General features: G+C 46.0%; 1 protein-coding gene and 1 long non-coding RNA gene across 8 annotated transcripts in view; one reads left to right on the plus strand and one right to left on the minus strand.

The window, feature by feature from the left end:
* The window catches only part of ATP13A3 (ATPase 13A3), a 535999-nt gene extending 520725 nt beyond the window's left edge, over positions 1 to 15274 (minus strand). For 5 of the 6 annotated variants that reach the window (XM_029615360.1, XM_029615358.1, XM_029615363.1 and 2 more), the window contains exon 1: positions 14832 to 15274. The gene's annotated coding sequence lies outside the window, so the exon portion shown is untranslated. Of the gene's footprint in view, positions 1 to 14317; positions 14750 to 14831 lie in introns of those variants that run through there. The other variant, XM_029615361.1, reaches the window with a different exon arrangement.
* The window catches only part of LOC115098628, a 51005-nt gene continuing 47853 nt past the window's right edge, over positions 14496 to 17647 (plus strand). For both annotated transcript variants that reach the window (XR_003858560.1, XR_003858561.1), the window contains exon 1: positions 14496 to 14617. This is a non-coding gene — a long non-coding RNA (uncharacterized LOC115098628). The remainder of the gene's footprint in view (positions 14618 to 17647) is intronic.

Genomic DNA, 17647 nt, shown 5'->3' on the forward strand with positions numbered 1-17647 from the left:
TAGAGCTCACTGTCCCCACTAAGATGAGGCTTGAATGTACATGGCAGGAACCTTTTAGCTATCAAGGTCCATTTTTATGGAAGTTTTAAGTTTAGAGATTTGTAGGCAACTGAATTATCCCGGGTTCTGTAAAGCAATTAAGACATGTCTTTTTAAACAAGGCTTTACTTAGAAATGTTGGAGATGGATTGTAGTTCAGTTTTATTTTATTTTAATTTTACAAGAATTTTACTAATGTCTTTAATTGTGGTTTTTGTATTTTGTGCTGTTTTTAATTGATTGATATATTGTGAATTTTAATGTATATCAAATCTAATTAGCAAGACTCCAAGCAGACTCTACTAAATAATGGAATGGAGGAACAGCCTTGTGGTTACAGCAGCAAGCTACAAACCAGGGAAACCACAGTTCGAATCCTACTGCCATTCTTTTTGATGTTTACCCTCTGTTGTCTCAGGTATAGATTTAGGCTTTGATTACAGAATGAGAGAAAAGCCTCAGTAAATGACCTCCTCTGGGGATAGGGAAATATCTACAATATCTGAATGTAATCCACTTTAAAGTGCCAAAAAACAGATTATAAATCAAATAAATTCATCTAACAGAAACATTTGCCTAAGCTCTTCTTAAAAATCAAGAAGGAGACTTCCAGCATTGCTGCAATTTAAATCCATTACTTCTCGCCTTTTCCCAATGCACATGGAGAGCAATTTATCTCCATCCTCTTATCCTTTGCCAATCCACTGAGCCATCCAGGCCCCCTTTTTAGTCAGATTTATAATTCATTCTTGAAAAGTTTAGTGTTTAAGTAGCAGAAGCTCTCAAACACAAATAATGACAATCCCACCATTTTGAGACTAAATAAGGATCAGAACCATGCTGGTCCTCATCAAAAGCTACATGTGAATCATACTGACACATGTCAAAACACAAAAAGCACAGACCAGCAGAATTGTACAATCAGAATATTCTTTAAACAAGGTGATGTGGTCCGTATGACAAAATGCATATCTTGTTTAAAAAAAATGGAAATGCAATAAAAAAATTATATGAAAGGATACCTAGAAATAATAATCAAAAAAAGAGGACAGAATACAGCCAAGTAAATTGAGGATGAACAACTAGGGCTGAAGCTTAAAAAACAAATCCATAAAATAGGGATAGAGGTTCCTGCACTTAATTTGTCAACTTTTAAAGCAAAACCCTTACTGACAACCTAGCTACTTGATCAACTGTCAGAACAGCATTCAGATAAAATTCAAAATTCTCACCTTCCAAACTGTTCATATCGGTATCCCCCAACTACCTTTCCAAATTACTGATTCCCTATACTCCTTCCTGTACCCTTTCTTCTCAGCAGGCTTTTCTCCATCTCTTCCTCCAGTTATCAGGTTGGAAATTACTGCTCATTCTCCTATCAAGCTCCTTCTGAATGTTCTGCCTTATGACATCCATGCAGAAATTAACTACATAGAGTTCCACAGAGCAATAAACATCTGGCTATTTCATAAGATTATGACTGTTAACATCCTGTAGCATGATTCCATTGCTGGGTGTTTTTATACTATTTTTTATGTATTTTAACTGTTTTATGGTGACCTGCTTGGGTAAAATGATTTTACCTGCAGTATATTAAGTTTAATAAATAATGCAATAAGGTGTGCTTGACAGAGTACAGTTAAACCCTTGGTTGTCTGCACACTGTGTATGCAAACTTTACTGCCAATGAAGCAAGGAGTTTTGCGCACAAAAAATGTTCACACAACAATGTTCATTTTAAGTTAGCACCCTTGCATGGAAATTCAATGCTAATGATGGCATTAACTATTACTTCCCATTGCAGAAAGATGCACTGGCTTACCTCATGTTTTCTTGGTATGGAAGTTTAATTCCTAGTCCAAGGACACTCACATTTTCATTATCGTGCCTTGTTGTAAACCGTTGTGACGGTATAGAAGAGTTTTAAAATAAATAAATAAAACAAACAAGGTGGAGTAAAGTTACCACAGCTAATGTTAGTCTAAGGGCGGAAATTTCAGTTCCAGTGCTGGGACCTGTAGTAGATATTTTGGGCCGGATTTTAAAAGGGTTACGCGCATAAGGTATGCGCGTAACCCTTTTAAAACCTCCCTGCGCGCGCCGAGCCTATTTTGCATAGGCTCGGTGGCTCGCACAAGCCCTGGGACGCATGTAAGCCCCGGGGCTTGCAAAAAGGGGCTGTCGGGGGCGTGGCCAGGGGGGGCACAGCAGAGTGCCCCGACACAGCGGCCTGTGTCGGGGCCTGCCGCACATAAGTTACTACTGCCCAGAGGCAGAAGTAACTTTTAAGATAAAGGTGGGGGGGTCTAGATAGGGCCGGGGGGGGTGGAAGGAAAGTTCCCTCCGAACGGGCAGTGCACGCAGGGCTCGGCGCACGCAAGTTGCACAAACGTGCACCCCCTTGCGCACGCCGACCCCGGATTTTATAAGATCCAGCGTACTTTTGTTCGCGCCTGATGCGCGAACAAAAGTACGCGCGCGCGCTCTCTTTTAAAATGTACCCCTTTATGCGCAGAAAACATGCTCTGCACACAAAAAGCATGTTTGCCATGCATAAAATATGATTTGCAAACGAAAATGCTTTCTGTACTGAAAACATCTGCGTGTGTGTGTGTAACAATTTATGAAGAGAAAACAGTTTGTGGACAAATGTTTCTGTGCATAAAATATGAGTTATGTACATAAGTCATGATTTGAGTACACTAAGCCTTTTCTTTGCACACATTTTCTAGTTTGTGTGTATTTTCTTAAAACTCCTGATGCATTAGTATGCCATTAGTTTACTGCATCGAAATAAAAAAAAAATGTGCATGTATGTTAAGAAAATGTGCGCTGAATTTTACTGCCATTTTAATGTTCAGCCCAATAGTATCTGAAAAGCAATCACTCGTATGTGCTAAGCAGGGAAGTAACCACTGTTGTGATGAGGAAAAAAAAAAAGCACACAGATTAGGGGTCCTGATGTAAGAAAATGTGAACAAAAAAACCCCACACTTGGATTCCCAATATCTGTATGTTTTCTTATATACTCAATGTTCTTCTTAAAATTGTATGTACGTAATACACCTTGGGCCTACCTTAAGGAAAAGACAGAAAATTCATGCATTAAGCCTTCAATGCCTTTCTGCACTGAGGAGTAACAGCTAATGCTTATATTAACATACATGCCGATACAGAAAGGTGTTTTCAATCAAACACACCTTTCTGCCTGCATTTGAAAGCGCATTTTCTGCACGCAAAACTTACTGCCGATGCAGCAAGGAGTTTTGGGTGTAGAAAATGTGCATTCTTAAAAACAGGAGTACTGTTTAGTGCCTTTACATGGAAATCCCATGCAAATGAGGGATTAAGCAGTACTACCCAATGCAGAGAGACTGCATGTGGCCAGCCCACTTTTCTTAGCACTGGAAACTTAACCCCCGGGTAAGAGCTGGAATTAAGTTTCCAGCACTACTGCGTTGGCACTTAAAATCCTTAAAAAAAAAAAAGGAGGGGGGGGGGGGGGGGGAGTAGGAAAAAAAAAAAGCGCACATAACACTTAGCCAAATAAGTACATATAGGTACTAATTTATCTGGCTATCTGGTAGCAGCGAACCGCTGCCACTTAGGCGGATAAGTCGGAACGTATCTGGGTATCCGGTACAGTTCACTGTTGGTTAGCCGCATAAATATATGGCTATAATTGCTGTGATCTGTCAGGGATGCCGCCCCACACCTTCCTGAGTTGAAATGAGTATTCAGCCTGTACCAAACACACATTTTACAGTTAAAAAAACAAACAAAAAAACACATTAACTCCCAATGCATGTGCATAGCATTACTTACTGCATCAGAATTAAAAAAAAAATGTAATCTGAGGATTAAGAATGGGTGCTGAAAACCAGCACACATTTTAACGCTCAGATTATTGCATTGGCAGACAGAATGTAAATGAAGGTGCACCAATATGTGTGTACAGCGTTATGTTGGTTTATGTGCACTTTTTTATGCACACTTACAGGTTGATGCAGAAAGGTGCATCCACCTGCAACATTTTTTGCACGCAGAATTTACTGCCAATGCAGCAGGGAGTTTTGTGCATAGAAAATGCATATTTCTAAATGGAAGAATTGCTTAGCACCCTTGAATGAAAATCCCATGCAAATGAGGGCATTAAGCAGTATTACCCGATACAGAGACTGCATCTGGCCAGCACACCTTTTTTAGCACTGGAAACTTAACTCCGGGTGCAAGTGCGCTAACGCTTAAAACCCCTAAAAGGGGGGGGGGGGGAATGTTTTTTTTTAAGTTTTAAAATGTCCATGGATAAGTATTGACTTATCTAGCAAAGTAGTGGCTGGCACCACTTAGGATAACAACTACTAGATAAGTCAGTACTTATCTTGCAATCTACTTCTTAGCTGGCTAAGTAGCTAACACCCATGCCAGACGGCTGGATAAGTCCATACTTATCTGGCTATCTAGCAGAAGACAGCCGGATAAATCAGTAGTGGTGGAGACTGCCATCATTTATGGCCTGGGCCAAAAGTACATTTACTCTTATTGGTAGTTTGGTATTGTGTTTTGTTTGTTTGTTTGTTTTGGGGGGGGGAGGGGTTTGTTTTTTTTAACTCCCAATGAATTTGCATTCATTAGCTTACTACATCAGGAGTAAAAGAAAAATAATCTAGGCATTAAAAATGCACATTAACCAGCAAACTGAGTGGCCACTTTTTTTTTTTTTTGTTTACACACACACAGTCACATCTCCTGTGCACCTGATAGAAACATAGAAATGACAGCAGAAGAAGACCAAATGGCCCATCCAGTTTGCCCAGCAAGCTTTCACTCTTATTTTTCTCATACTTATCTGTTACTCTTGGCTCTTATTGGCAACTTTTTGGCTCTAATTTCCTTCCCCCCTGCCTTTGCTGCAGAGAGCAGTGCTGGAGCTGCATCAAAGTAAATTATCCAGCTTAATTGGTTAAGGGTAGTAACCGCCGCAATAAGCAAGCTATTCCCACTCCTATTTGTTTACCCAGCCTGTGCAATTCAGTCCTTGTTGGTTGTTGTCTGAATACAAATCCTCTTTTCTTCATTCCCTCTGCCATTGATGCAGTGAGCTGCGCTGGATATGTATTCCAAGAGAAGTATCAGGCTTATTTGGTTTTTGGTAGTAACTGCCGCAACAAGCAAGCTACTCCCCCGCTTATTTGTGAATGCAAATCCTTTTTTCCACATTTCCTCTTGCCGTTGAAGCATAGAGCAATGTTGGAGTCACATTAACCGTGTGTATGTTTATTGAATAAGGGTATTAATCACCAGTTTGAAGCCGTCATTCCCGCAAGCCACCCCCATGGCTCTTCTCATTTACATCCTCTAAATTTTAAGGATCCACAATGTTTATCCCACGCCCCTTTGAAATCCTTCAGTTTTGGTGTTCACCACTTCCTCCAGAAGGGCGTTCAAGGCATCCACCACCCTCTCCGTGAAGAAATACTTCCTGAAATTGGTTCTGAGTCTTCTTCCCTGGAGTTTTAAATCGTGACCCCTGGTTCTGCTGATTTTTTCCAATGGAAAAGGTTTGTTGTTGACTTTGGATCATTAAAACCTTTTTGAAGTATCTGAAAGTCTGTATCATATCACCCCTGCGCCTCCTTTCCTCCAGGGTATACCTAATTAGGTTCTTCAAACTCTCCTCATAAGTCATTTGATGAAGACCATCCACCTTTTAGGTCGCCCTTCTCTGGACTGCCTCCATCCTGTCCATGTCCCTTCGGAGATACGGTCTCCAGTACTGAGCACAGTACTCCAGGTGAGGCCTCACCAAGACCTGTACAAGGGAATAATCACTTCCCTTTTCTTACTCGATATTCCTCTCTCTATGCAGCCCAGCATTCTTCTGGCTTTAGCTATCACCTTGTCACATTGTTTCGCCGATTTCAGATCGTTAGACACTATCACCCCAGGGTATCTCTCCTGCTCCGTGAACATCAGCCTTTCACCCCCCATCGAATACATTTCTTTCGGATTTCCACACCACCAACACTACACTCCCTCCCATCCCCCTACCCCTTTCCCTCCTCCCCCCCTCCCCCCCAACAGACCCAAGCCATATTTTGAAACCCAATTAACGCAGAATGTTAAGATTCTATATACCTGCAGAGCCGCCATACTTTTTCATCGAATCGACTAAAATTTGATCATTCCTTCTGAAAGCCTTCCTTAAGGAGACGCTGCTGCTAATATTTGCAAGTTTTCAGTTGCTTTGGATCCCCTCCATAGGGCTCTACCTTTTCATTATTTATGACGCTCAACATATTCCACCTTGTCAAGTCATACATTTCACCGTTTTACCAATGGGCTTTGTCCCTCCCGACGCAGTCCTTTTGACGAAACACGGTCCATGTCGGGGGGACCTAAAGATTTCTCCGCAAGAATACTATTTAATAAATGAAGGATATGTTGATTTTCATCACTCTCTCGTTTGATTTATTGAATCCTTTAAAAACTGGATCAATGAACCTTTATAGAGCTATACTCTCTTCTATGGGGTATGGTATTGAATCTCAGCTGCCATATCTTCGACCAGTCTTCCAGCTTCCTTAAATCCAGTCTCATTTTCTCCACTCCTTCCGACGTGTCCACTCTGTTGCAGATCTTAGTATCATCCGCAAACAGACAAACCTTACCTTTTATCCCGTCCGTGATGTTGCTCACAAAGGGCTGGATTTTAAAAGGGTTATGCGCATAAGGTACACGCGTAACCCTTTTAAAACCCCCCCTGCGCGTGCCGAGCCTATATTGCATAGGCTTCCGGCGCGCGCAAAACCCCGGGACGCGCGTAAGTCCTTCGGCCCGGGGGTGTTCCGGGGCGTGGCCACGGCCTCCGGACCAGCCCCCGGAGGGAACATGTAGCGCGGCAGTCGGCCCGGCACGCGCAAAGTTACGTCTGCTTTGAGCAGGCGTAACGTTCGTGATAGAGGTAGGGGGGGTTTAGATAGGGCCGGGGAATGGAGGCAGGCTGCACGGCTCGGCGCGAGCAGGCTGCCGATTTTGGGCAGCCTTGCACGCGCCGACCCCGGATTTTAATGGATACGCGCGTATCTACTGAAATCTCACGTCCTCTTGTTCGCACCTGGTGCGCGAACAAAAGTATAAGTGTGTGCAGATTTATAAAATCTGCCCCACAGATATTGAACAGGCCCAGTCCCAACACCGAGCCTTGCGGCACTCTGCTTATCACCGCTCTCTCTTCCGAGTAAGTTCCATTTACCATCACACATTGTCTTCTGTCCTTCAACCAGTTTGCATCCAGGCCACCACCTTGGCACTCACTCCCAAGCTTCTCATTTTATTCACAAGCCTCCTGTGCAGGACCGTATCAAAAGCTTTGCTAAAATCCAAGTAGATGACATCGAGCGCTCTTCCTTGATCCAATTCCTTAGTCACCCAATCAAAAAAGTCGATCAGATTCGTCTGACAGGACTTTCCCACGGTGAAACCATGCTGCCTCTGGTCCAGCAATTCTGCTGTTTGTAGATAGTTCACTATTCTTTCTTTCAGCAGCGATTCCAATACTTTTCCCACCACAGAGGTGAGGCTAACCGGTCTGTAGTTTCCAGCCTCCTCTCTGCGCCCACTTTTGTGAAGAGAGACCACCGCCCCTCTTCTCCAGTCACTCGGCACCGCTCCCATTTCCAGGGATCTATTGAACAGGTCACGCAGTGGAGCCGCCAGCACATCTCTGAGTTCCCTGAGTATCCTGGGATGAACCTCATCAGGCCCCATGGCTTTGTCCACTTTCAGGTTTTCCTAGCTTTTCCCATACATTCTCTTCCGTGAACGGAGTTTCATCCATTCCACTCCCCTCCAGTTTCTTGTTTACAAACGAGAAGAGAAGAGAAGGGAAGAGAAAAGAGAACCACCCCGCCACGAGAAAGAAAGACCCTGACCCTGTGAGACCTCAAACAGGAATAAAGAAAAGTAAGAACTGCGTCTGCGACACTGCCGCCCTGCAAGGTCGCCCTTCAACCCTCCCTGCGCTCCCAAGCCTCCAACCAGGCCTCGAAGCTGCGTCCAGCTGACGCCTGGGAGGCCGGCCCTTGCTGCCCTTAAATTGGGACTTACCTCAGCGGCGCCGCATGCCGGGCGTCACGCGCACGAAGGAGCGCGACCTAAGGGGCCTGCCCCTTGGTGCACCCCTTAGTGAGCCCTTAGTGGGTATTACTAATTCCCCCATTCCTCTACCCCCCTACCCCACCTTCCGTTCCCCCTCCCATTTGCCCTCACCATCAGTTGCAGCTGTTTTGTACCATTTCCATCAGATGTATTGCTCTATACCGTGCTAATTTGCATTGTATTGTACCATATTGCTTTGTATTGTATTCCATTTACTGCTCTGCTCTTCACACCCCTCCATCCCATTTCTACCTGAGTTCCCGGTCCCCCTCCCTCCTTCCTACACCACTGCTCCTCTGCCCACCGATTTCAACCCTTAAGGCCCTCTTCCAGCCTCCACCGTGCCCCCCTTCGCCCACCCCGATCCCATTACTTTCCCCATCCCCCGTATTCACCTCCCCTTGCGCAGACTACCACCCTTTTCCCTCTACAACCCCACAGTCCAGCGCAAATCCCTCATACCAATCCTTGTCTCCCCTTTGACACAACTAATCTGCCTCGCTACCTTATCCCTCATGCTTTTCAGTGCTCACTCCCTCACCAAAAAAACCCATATCCTTGAAGACCTCCTTCATGTCCACCAACCTGACATCTGTGCAGTCACTGAGACCTGGCTCAAGTGCACTGACACTGTCATCTTAAACCAGCTTCCCACCTCCTCCCACGACATCTTCTCCATCCCCAGACCCAAAAAGAAAGGGGGCGGCATCCTCCTTATCTCCAAAAAAACCCTCAAACTTAGATCCCTAAACATTAACCCTCCTCCCAAACGGGAAGCTTGGATTTTCAAATCTGCTGATCTCCAAATTTGCCTCATCTACGCACCCCCTGGCCTTCTAGAACAAAACCCCTCCCCACTCATTGAACTTATTTCCAATAACATAAACTGTGAAAAGCCTGCCATACTTCTGGGAGACTTCAATCTCCATGTAGACTCCTCCCCCCTCTCCCCTTCATGTGAGACCATCCTTACGGCCCTCCAAGCTCTAGGCTTCTCTCAAATCATCTCAACCCCCACACATAAAATGGGACACACACTTGATCTCATTTTCACCAATTCTTGTATTCATGTCCCTTCTCCCAACTGTACCCCGGTACCATGGTCTGATCATGCCCTCATTGAGACCCGCCTCAACCTTGACACATCTAACTCCTGCAACTCCCCTCACACTAACACCTCCGTCTCATACCGCAAAGCCTGTTCAACAGAGGAGCTCTCCACAGCCCTTTCCGACTCCCTGAACAACCTTGACCTTTCCTCCCTTGACACTGCCCTCACTTCCTGGGTCAAAACCACCCAAGACATAGCTGACAAAATCTGTCCCCTCATCACTCGCCAACAACGCACCCCTCAATCCAACAATAAACCCTGGTACACCCCAGAATTACACATCCTGAAACACGACCTTAGACTCAAAGAAAGAGCATGGCGTAAAGACCCCACCCCCCCAGTGCTCCACCTCCTATAAATCCCTTCTACACACATACCGCCAAGCCATACAAAACACCAAACGTGATTACTACTCCTCCAAAATCCACCAATACACCTTCAACCCCAAAGCCCTCTTCTCCTACGTAGCAACCCTCACCAACCCCCTTTCCCCCCATGCCACTGAAGAAGACACCAGCACGAAATGCGAAGAACTTGCTCTTTTCTTCCACAATAAAATTGCCAACATACTCCTCCGATTTCCCCCCACAACCCCCCAAACCCCCCTACAACCCACCATATTCCCTCCCCACTCGACTCCATAGAACTCACTACACCCAAGGAAATAGAGGCTATCATTAAAAAATCCAAGCCCGCATCTCATCCTTCTGACACTATACCCACTAAAAATCTAATTTCCATGCCCAATTCCATTGCATCACCCCTAGCGGACCTAATCAACTGCTCCCTTTCCACAGGTTCGATCCCTGACCCTCTTAAACATGCGATAGTCAAACCCCTGCTCAAGAAACTCTCCCTAGACCCCAAAGATCCAACCAACTACCATCCCATCTCCAATCTCCCTTTCATCTCAAAAATCATGGAGAAGGTAGTCAATACACAGCTCATGACATTCCTTGAGGACTACAACTTACTCCACACAGCACAGTTTGGTTTTCGCAAACATTTGAGTACCGAAACCCTCCTACTATCCCTTACAGACTTTCTCCTCACCGGGCTCGACAAAGGTCATAACTTCCTTATTGCCTTCCTCGACATATCCGCTGCCTTTGACACTATAAGCCACGACCTCCTCGTTGCCCGTCTTACCGACATTGGCATTACTGGTACTGCATTTCTTTGGTTCAAATCCTATCTAACTAACAGATGCTTCTCTGTTAAACTTGACTCCTCTGAATCCTCACGCTTCACCCTCTCACATGGTGTACCCCAGGGCTCCTCCCTTTCCTCTACACTATTTAACATATACCTCCTTCCCCTGTCATCTTCTAACGGATCTTGGACTCAAATTCTATATCTACGCAGATGATGTCCAAATCATCATTCCCATCCACGACTCTCTTGCTACCACTCTTAATTTTTGGGAAAAATGCCTCTCCACCATCAACACCCTACTCACCTCAATGCAACTTGCCCTCAACTCTGCCAAAACTGAGCTACTTCTCATACACAACCACCAAACCTTTAAGCTGGCCACACCTACTGACCCTCTGAGCACGTCCCTCCTCTCGCAACCCTCAGTACGGAATTTAGGGGTCCTAATCGATCCACATCTGAACCTCAAAAACCACATCACCTCTGTAATTAAGGGAGGTTTTTTACAAGCTCATGGTCCTAAAAAAGCTCAAGCCACTTCTCCACACCCATGACCTCAAAACTGTTATTCATGCCACATTAACATCCAAGCTAGATTACTGTAATTCCCTTTATCTTGGCCTTCCTTCCTCCACCATCAGACCCCTCCAGATACTGCAAAATGCCACAGCAAGGATCATTAGTAACACACACAAATCTGATCATATCACCCCTATCCTTAAAAGCCTACACTGGCTCCCCATCTCCCACAGCATCTTGTTCAAAACCTTCACCATTTTACACAAAGCTGTCTATAGCCACAACTCCTCTTGGCTTAATGAACCCCTCCAACCCACACAATCCTCCCGCCCTACCAGAACAATTCATAAATGTACGCTGCTAGTTCCCCCTCTTAAGAAAGCCCGCCTCTCAGCCACAAGAAATTGCGCCTTCTCAATTGCCGGCCCCATGCTCTGGAATGATCTACCGCCCAATCTTCGCATGGAACCCTGCCCTTTCAAATTTAGAAAACAGCTAAAAACGTGGCTCTTTCATCAAGCCTTCCCTGATTAACATCCTCGCCACCCCGGCTCTTCCCTTTACCCCCCTTTAATCTTCATAACCCTTGCATATTATTTAATTGCCATCTCAACCCACCGTTCTGTACTCGTATTCCTCTTGTATATCTTGTACCCTTGCTCCTTTTTAACCTTATTCTTGTATATCCTGTATATCTTGTACCCTCGCTCCTTATTTAACCTTATTCTTTTTGTACCTTTATCTTTCTCTACCCGTGCACCCCCTGTATAATTTGTACCCTTGCACCATATATATTACCTAACCATATATAGCTTGTACACTTGAACCTTTTTAACCTGTATATTTTGTACCGTTGCACCTTATTTAACCATATATAGCTTGTACACTTGAATCATATTTAACCATGTGTTACCGTTCCTATCGTTTCACTCCTTCTCTAATTTGTTGGGGTCCCCTCCGACCCACAGTTTCTCTTAGTTCTCCACCTCCCCTCCCCCTGTTATTTGTACTTTCCACCTTTCGTTACCATGTAAACCGATATGATGTGTACTTTAATGTCGGTATAGAAAAACTGTTAAATAAAATAAATAAATACTAGTGACGGTCCTTCTCCGGAGTCTTCTTGAGTGAACACCGAACTGAAGTATTCATTTAATATTTCTGCCATTTCTTTAGGACAGCCCATCTGTTTCCACCCTTTATCCTTTTCACCTTTCAATTTCACAATACCTCTTTGGACTATACCATCTTTTGTCAGCTACCTCCTTTGTGAACCAGATAGGTTTCATTCTTTTCTTGCTTTTCTTTACTTTTCTAACATATATATTAGTCACATCAGTAATTGCTCCTTTTAGTTTGGCCCACTGTTGTTCCACATCTCTCTTGTTCTCCCAGCCTTCTAGTTCTTCCTCCAGGTACTTTCCCATTTCAACAAAGTCAGTGTTTTTGAAACTCAAAACGTGGGTCTTTGTGCGACTTCTCCGTATCGTACTAGTGATATGAAACCATACCGTTTGATGATCACTGGTGCTGAGGTGGGCACCCACCTGGACATTAGAGACATTATCTCCATTAGTGAGCACTAAATAGAGTATAGCTCCCTCCCTCGTAGGCTCCATTACCATTTGTTTGAACAGAGCCCCTTGCAGGGCATCCACTATCTCTCTACTAGTGTTAGATTCTGCAGAAGGGATTCTCCAGTCTACATCCAGCAGATTAAAATCTCCAACAATCACCACTTCTCGCTTCTTACCCATCTTTTGGATGTCTTCAACCAGATCTCTATCTAGTACTTCCATTTGATTTGGAGGCCTGTAAACCACGCCTATAAAAAGGGATGCCCCATCATCTTTTTTTTTAGGACAGCCCATAAAGCTTCTTCTTTGCCCCAGCTTCCTTGCAGCTTGGATGCTTGGATATTGTTTTTGACATAAAGAGCCAGTCCTTCCCCTTTTCTGTCCTCCCTTAAGTTATATCCCGATATGGTAGTATCCCAATCAGGTGAATCCGTGAACCACGTCTCCGTGACAGCAACAACGTCCAAGTCCGCTTCCACCATTAGGGCTTGCAGGTCTGGGATTTTATTGCCCAAACCACGAGCATTTGTGCTCATAGCTTTCCAGCTATTCCGGTACAGGTTAATGCTTTTCTTGGACTTTCTTTGTGACTTATTTAGCTGACTTTTGTTATCCACTTTGCCCTTTTTCATTGCATTTGTATTTGGGGGGTGACATTCTAATGTCCTACTGTCACCCCCATCATCTAGTTTAAATGCCTTATGACATAGGATTTGAATTTATCTCTTAGGATCCTTTTTCCCCTCCACAGCAGATGTACGCCATCTTTGAGAAAGAGCTTTTTTCTGTTCTATACACGGCCCCAGCCCCCAATATATCCAATGCAGGATGGTAACGAGGTGTTGCGCTAAAAAGGACACGCTAGGGATCAGATGTGTCCCTAGTGCGTCCATGGCATTAAGGTGCCCAGGAGACATGCGCACAGCCACAAGTTAGGAAAACGGATGCTCAATTTACCAGCATCTGTTTTCCTAAGCTGGCCACGGTCAAGACTTTTTTTTTCATGTTGCTGCTTTCTGTGGTTCCTCCTACTTAGTAGCATGAGGACACAAAGTAGGAGGAACCACAGAAAGCAGAATTTGTTTTTTAGTGAGCTCTTGGCATGCAGCAAGACAACACCAGCTCCAGGGATGGCATTAAATTTGCTTGTTAAGAAGTGTATGATGGGCGCATGGCAATTTTTACATCAGGGATAAAAGCTAATTGTGTCATCTACATGGCATTTACATGTGATGAGTGTTATTAGCTACATGTGTGTTTTGGAGGTGCTAATCCCCTTATTGCATTGGGTATTAGCCTAGCATGTCCAAAACACACATCCAATCACTGGTTAAGTTGTGTGCTAGCCTGAGCACCAGTTTCTTAACTTCCAGATTACTGGCATAGGCCTGAAAACTCCTTGCATAGAAATTAAAGTCTGTTCACAAAAAGCAAGCACACATTTGCCAATAAAAGTACACACACAGCCCTGTTATATATACACTATCACTACAAAATAATCATGAAGAAACACTATAGTAAATATATAAAAATTAGTTGTTTGAGTTACTAAAATACACTGATACAGTTACAATTTACAATGATCCCATTATAAATTTAATAAAACAATCTAATCCTCAAAGGGACTAGTCATCCACATCTAAAATATTCCTTATAATCCAGATAGGTCATTTCCCAGCAACCTCGACTGAAATATATGGCCTGCCTAATACCAAAAACAAACTATTTGGGGAGATAAAAGAAAACCCTTGCTCACAGCTGCTTGGGCTTTCTGACTGCAGGTACCGCTTTTGGCTTTGGTCTACACCCCCGCCTGGTCCGGCTTGGCAGCGCCTCTGACATTAGGCCTGCGCGTGTCCTTCTCCCCTCGTCCGCCGGCGGCGAAAGTGTTAAAGAGCCCTCAGGCGGGAGGGAACTGGGAGTAGGGACTTGGGCTCTTCTTTCGGCCCGGTGGCAGCAGCAATTTACACACGCAAGGAAAGCAGGACACCAATTAACGGGGCTGCCTGCTCTACACGGAGACTATGCAAGAGCATTTTCCAACACCGCTAGAACAGTAAGAATAACCTGTTAGACTACAAAACCCGGCACCGCCACAGGAGCAAGGGGCAGAAAAGAAAGAAGCGTGCGCCGAAAAATCAACTGGAAAGCCGCCCAGCCAACTCTACCGGCGACGTTACGCTCCCGGCTTACAGGGAAGGGGGGGGGACGACACGTTTTCATAGGGCCGCCAAGGGGAAGGAGAGCGGTTGGAGAGCGGCGGCACTTACCCGCCACGCACGTGGGTCAGACGGGCCGGGGCAGCCGCGGTCGGCTCGTCATCACCTCAGCCCCATGCCGAGCGCCGCCCGCGCGTCTCCGCCCGACCGCAGCTCCGATGTCTGACCCCCCCCTCCTCCGTCGCACTCCTCTTTCTCTTCTTCCTCCACTCTGCCGATCCGCTTTAAACCAGCTTCCCGACGTCACCTGCAGCATCCAGCGGTTGGGGGGGGCGAGAGAAAGAAAGAGCCGCCGGGGATGGACCGCAGCGGGGAGGCAGACAGAGAACAGCCCCGGGTCCCCGTCAAACAGCAGCGCCGACCACCGAGAAGAGGGGCAGCACGCACGCGGCAGCCGGGCTTCAGTCAGCCACCTAAGGCAAGACGGCAGGATGTGACGCATTGGCTTTAGGAGCCCCCCCCCCTCCCCTCTGTTTTCGGCGCGCGGTGAGCTTGGGGGTGACGGCGCGTGGAGGCGCTCTGGAGAGTACCAACCTCTGCCTTATACTGTAACACTTCATAAGAATATAAGATTGCCATACTGGGTCAGGCCCAGGGTTGTTAGAGCCAAATCTAACCCAGAACTCAAAAGTTGTAAAAACACTTTTTTTTATTATGCACGATTGTACACAAATTTAATGTATATAAAAAGTTTAAAAGTATTGCTAGAAAAGTCTAAAAATCAAGGTTGTCATGTTTGGTGTTGTCATAACATAAGGTTCATCTGAACACTGTGCAGAGTATTAGAAGCAAGCCCAGGTTGGGGACCTGATACCCCCCCCAGGGCACTAAATATTCTTGCACAGGTCCTGCTGTCCCCTGCATATTCAGTGCAATATTTTAAAAGCAAGTGCAAGACATAGTTAAAAAAATGTATGCATTGTGCAGATGGTGAATTCTCGCACACAGTCTGGGTTTGAAAAGTATGCCAGCAGATGGTCAAGACTGGCCTATTTGTGGCACTCGAAGACTGGAGTTTGCCACCACTGGCTTAGGGCATCAAATATTCTTGCACCGGCCTTGCCTGTACTACCACATTCCTGTGTAGCCCATTCCAGGGGGATGTGGAATTATACTTATTGGGCCAGATTTTAATAGCTACGCGCGGGCATAGATTTGTGCGCGCAACCCGGCACACACAAATCGACGCCACACGCATGTTATAAAATCGGGTCGGCACGCACAAGGGGGTGCACACTAGTGCACCTTGCACGTGCCGAACCCTAGGGGAGCCCCGATGGCTTTCCCTGTTCCCTCCGAGGCCACTCCGAAATCGGAACGGCCTTGGAGGGAACTTTCCTTCGGCTCCCACCTTCCCCTCCCTTCCCCTCCCTTCCCCTATCTAACCTGCCCCCCAGCCCTACCTAAATCCCCCCCCCCCCACCTTTATTTTATAAGTTGCGCCTGCCTCTGGGCAGGTGCAGGTTGCGAGCGCCAGCCGACAGCCGGCCCGTGATCCCGGCCACAGCGGCAAATGGCCGCTGCCTGGAGGCTCTGGCCACACCCCTGCCCCGGACCGCCCCGCCCATGCCCCACCCCTTTTTTCGAGCCCCGGGACATACGCGCGTCCCGGGGCTTTATGCGTGCCACCTGGAATTTTGAAAATAGGCCCCGTGCATGTAAACCCCCCCTACGTGAGTAAATTTGCTTGGATTTACGCACGTAGGCTTTGAAAATCTGCCCCATTGTGTGTATGTTTTGGTGGTTAGAGAACTGAATCCAAAAATGTTTTAAAATGGTACTGGTCGTCAAGCCCTGGAATGGGCTACTTGGGGATGTTGTAGAACAGGCAAGGCCAGTGCAAGAGTATTTGTTGCCCTAGGCCAGTGATGGCAAACTCCAGTCCTCGAGTGCCAGAAACAGGCCAGTCTCGATCATCTCCCATGCACGCCCCATATTTGCCGGCATGCTTTTCAAACCCAGGTTGTGTGCAAGAATTCACCATCTGCACAACGCATACATTTTTTTTTAACTATGTCTTGCATTTGCTTTTAAAATATTGCACTGAATATGAAGGGGTCAGCAGGACCGGTGCAAGAATATTTGGGGGGGTTCAGGTCCCCAACCACAAAACCAAAATTCATTGTCTCTACTCTCTGAACCATCTTCTGCCTCTTTTTTTGCTAAACAAATAGAAAATTTCCTCCCTTCACTGTGTAGTACACTTCAGCTCTTGTCCTTGCTGACAGGCCGATACAGTAAAGCGCGGCCGCAGTTACCCTGTTTCTAACCCGCTTTCTACCCACAATTTGGCCGCGTAAGTCTAACCCGCGATTCACTTTCCGTTTTTACCAATCTTTACCGCTTCTTTAAATTGACGTGTATCCCTTTCCGCCCGCGGCATGTATATAATATGTAAACGATCGGATTAGCTATTCCCTCCCATACAGTAACGTGCGGCCCGATTATCGCCTTTTTAACCAACTGTTTTGCCATGTCTTTAACCTGCTAATTTACCGCCTACCCTGACCCTGGCGTTAGAGGGATGTGACAACAATAGGCAGGCTCCGGTCAAATAAGTGGGTGGGTTGGAGCAAGCGAGTAACATGGTGTGGCCTGGTTCTCCTACGCTCGGGCCTGGTTCTCCTACGCTCGGGCATCGGGGATTGCCAGTCCTCTCTCCCCCCCTCCCGAAGCAACGCGCAGGGCGAAATTCGACTTGACATGTTATTAAAGCAAATAAAAATTGTAACAAAAGTAAACTTACTGCATGCTTCCAGCAGCCCCACTCCTCTCTCCCCTCCTCCCGAGGCGCCTTCGCTGCTCAAGCAGCGAAGGCGCATGCGCGCACGCCGTCACCTCGGACGTCCATCCGGGTGCTCAGGTCA

This window comes from Rhinatrema bivittatum, chromosome 9 (genome assembly GCF_901001135.1).
Source record: "Rhinatrema bivittatum chromosome 9, aRhiBiv1.1, whole genome shotgun sequence".
NCBI classification, from domain to species: Eukaryota; Metazoa; Chordata; class Amphibia; order Gymnophiona; family Rhinatrematidae; genus Rhinatrema; species Rhinatrema bivittatum.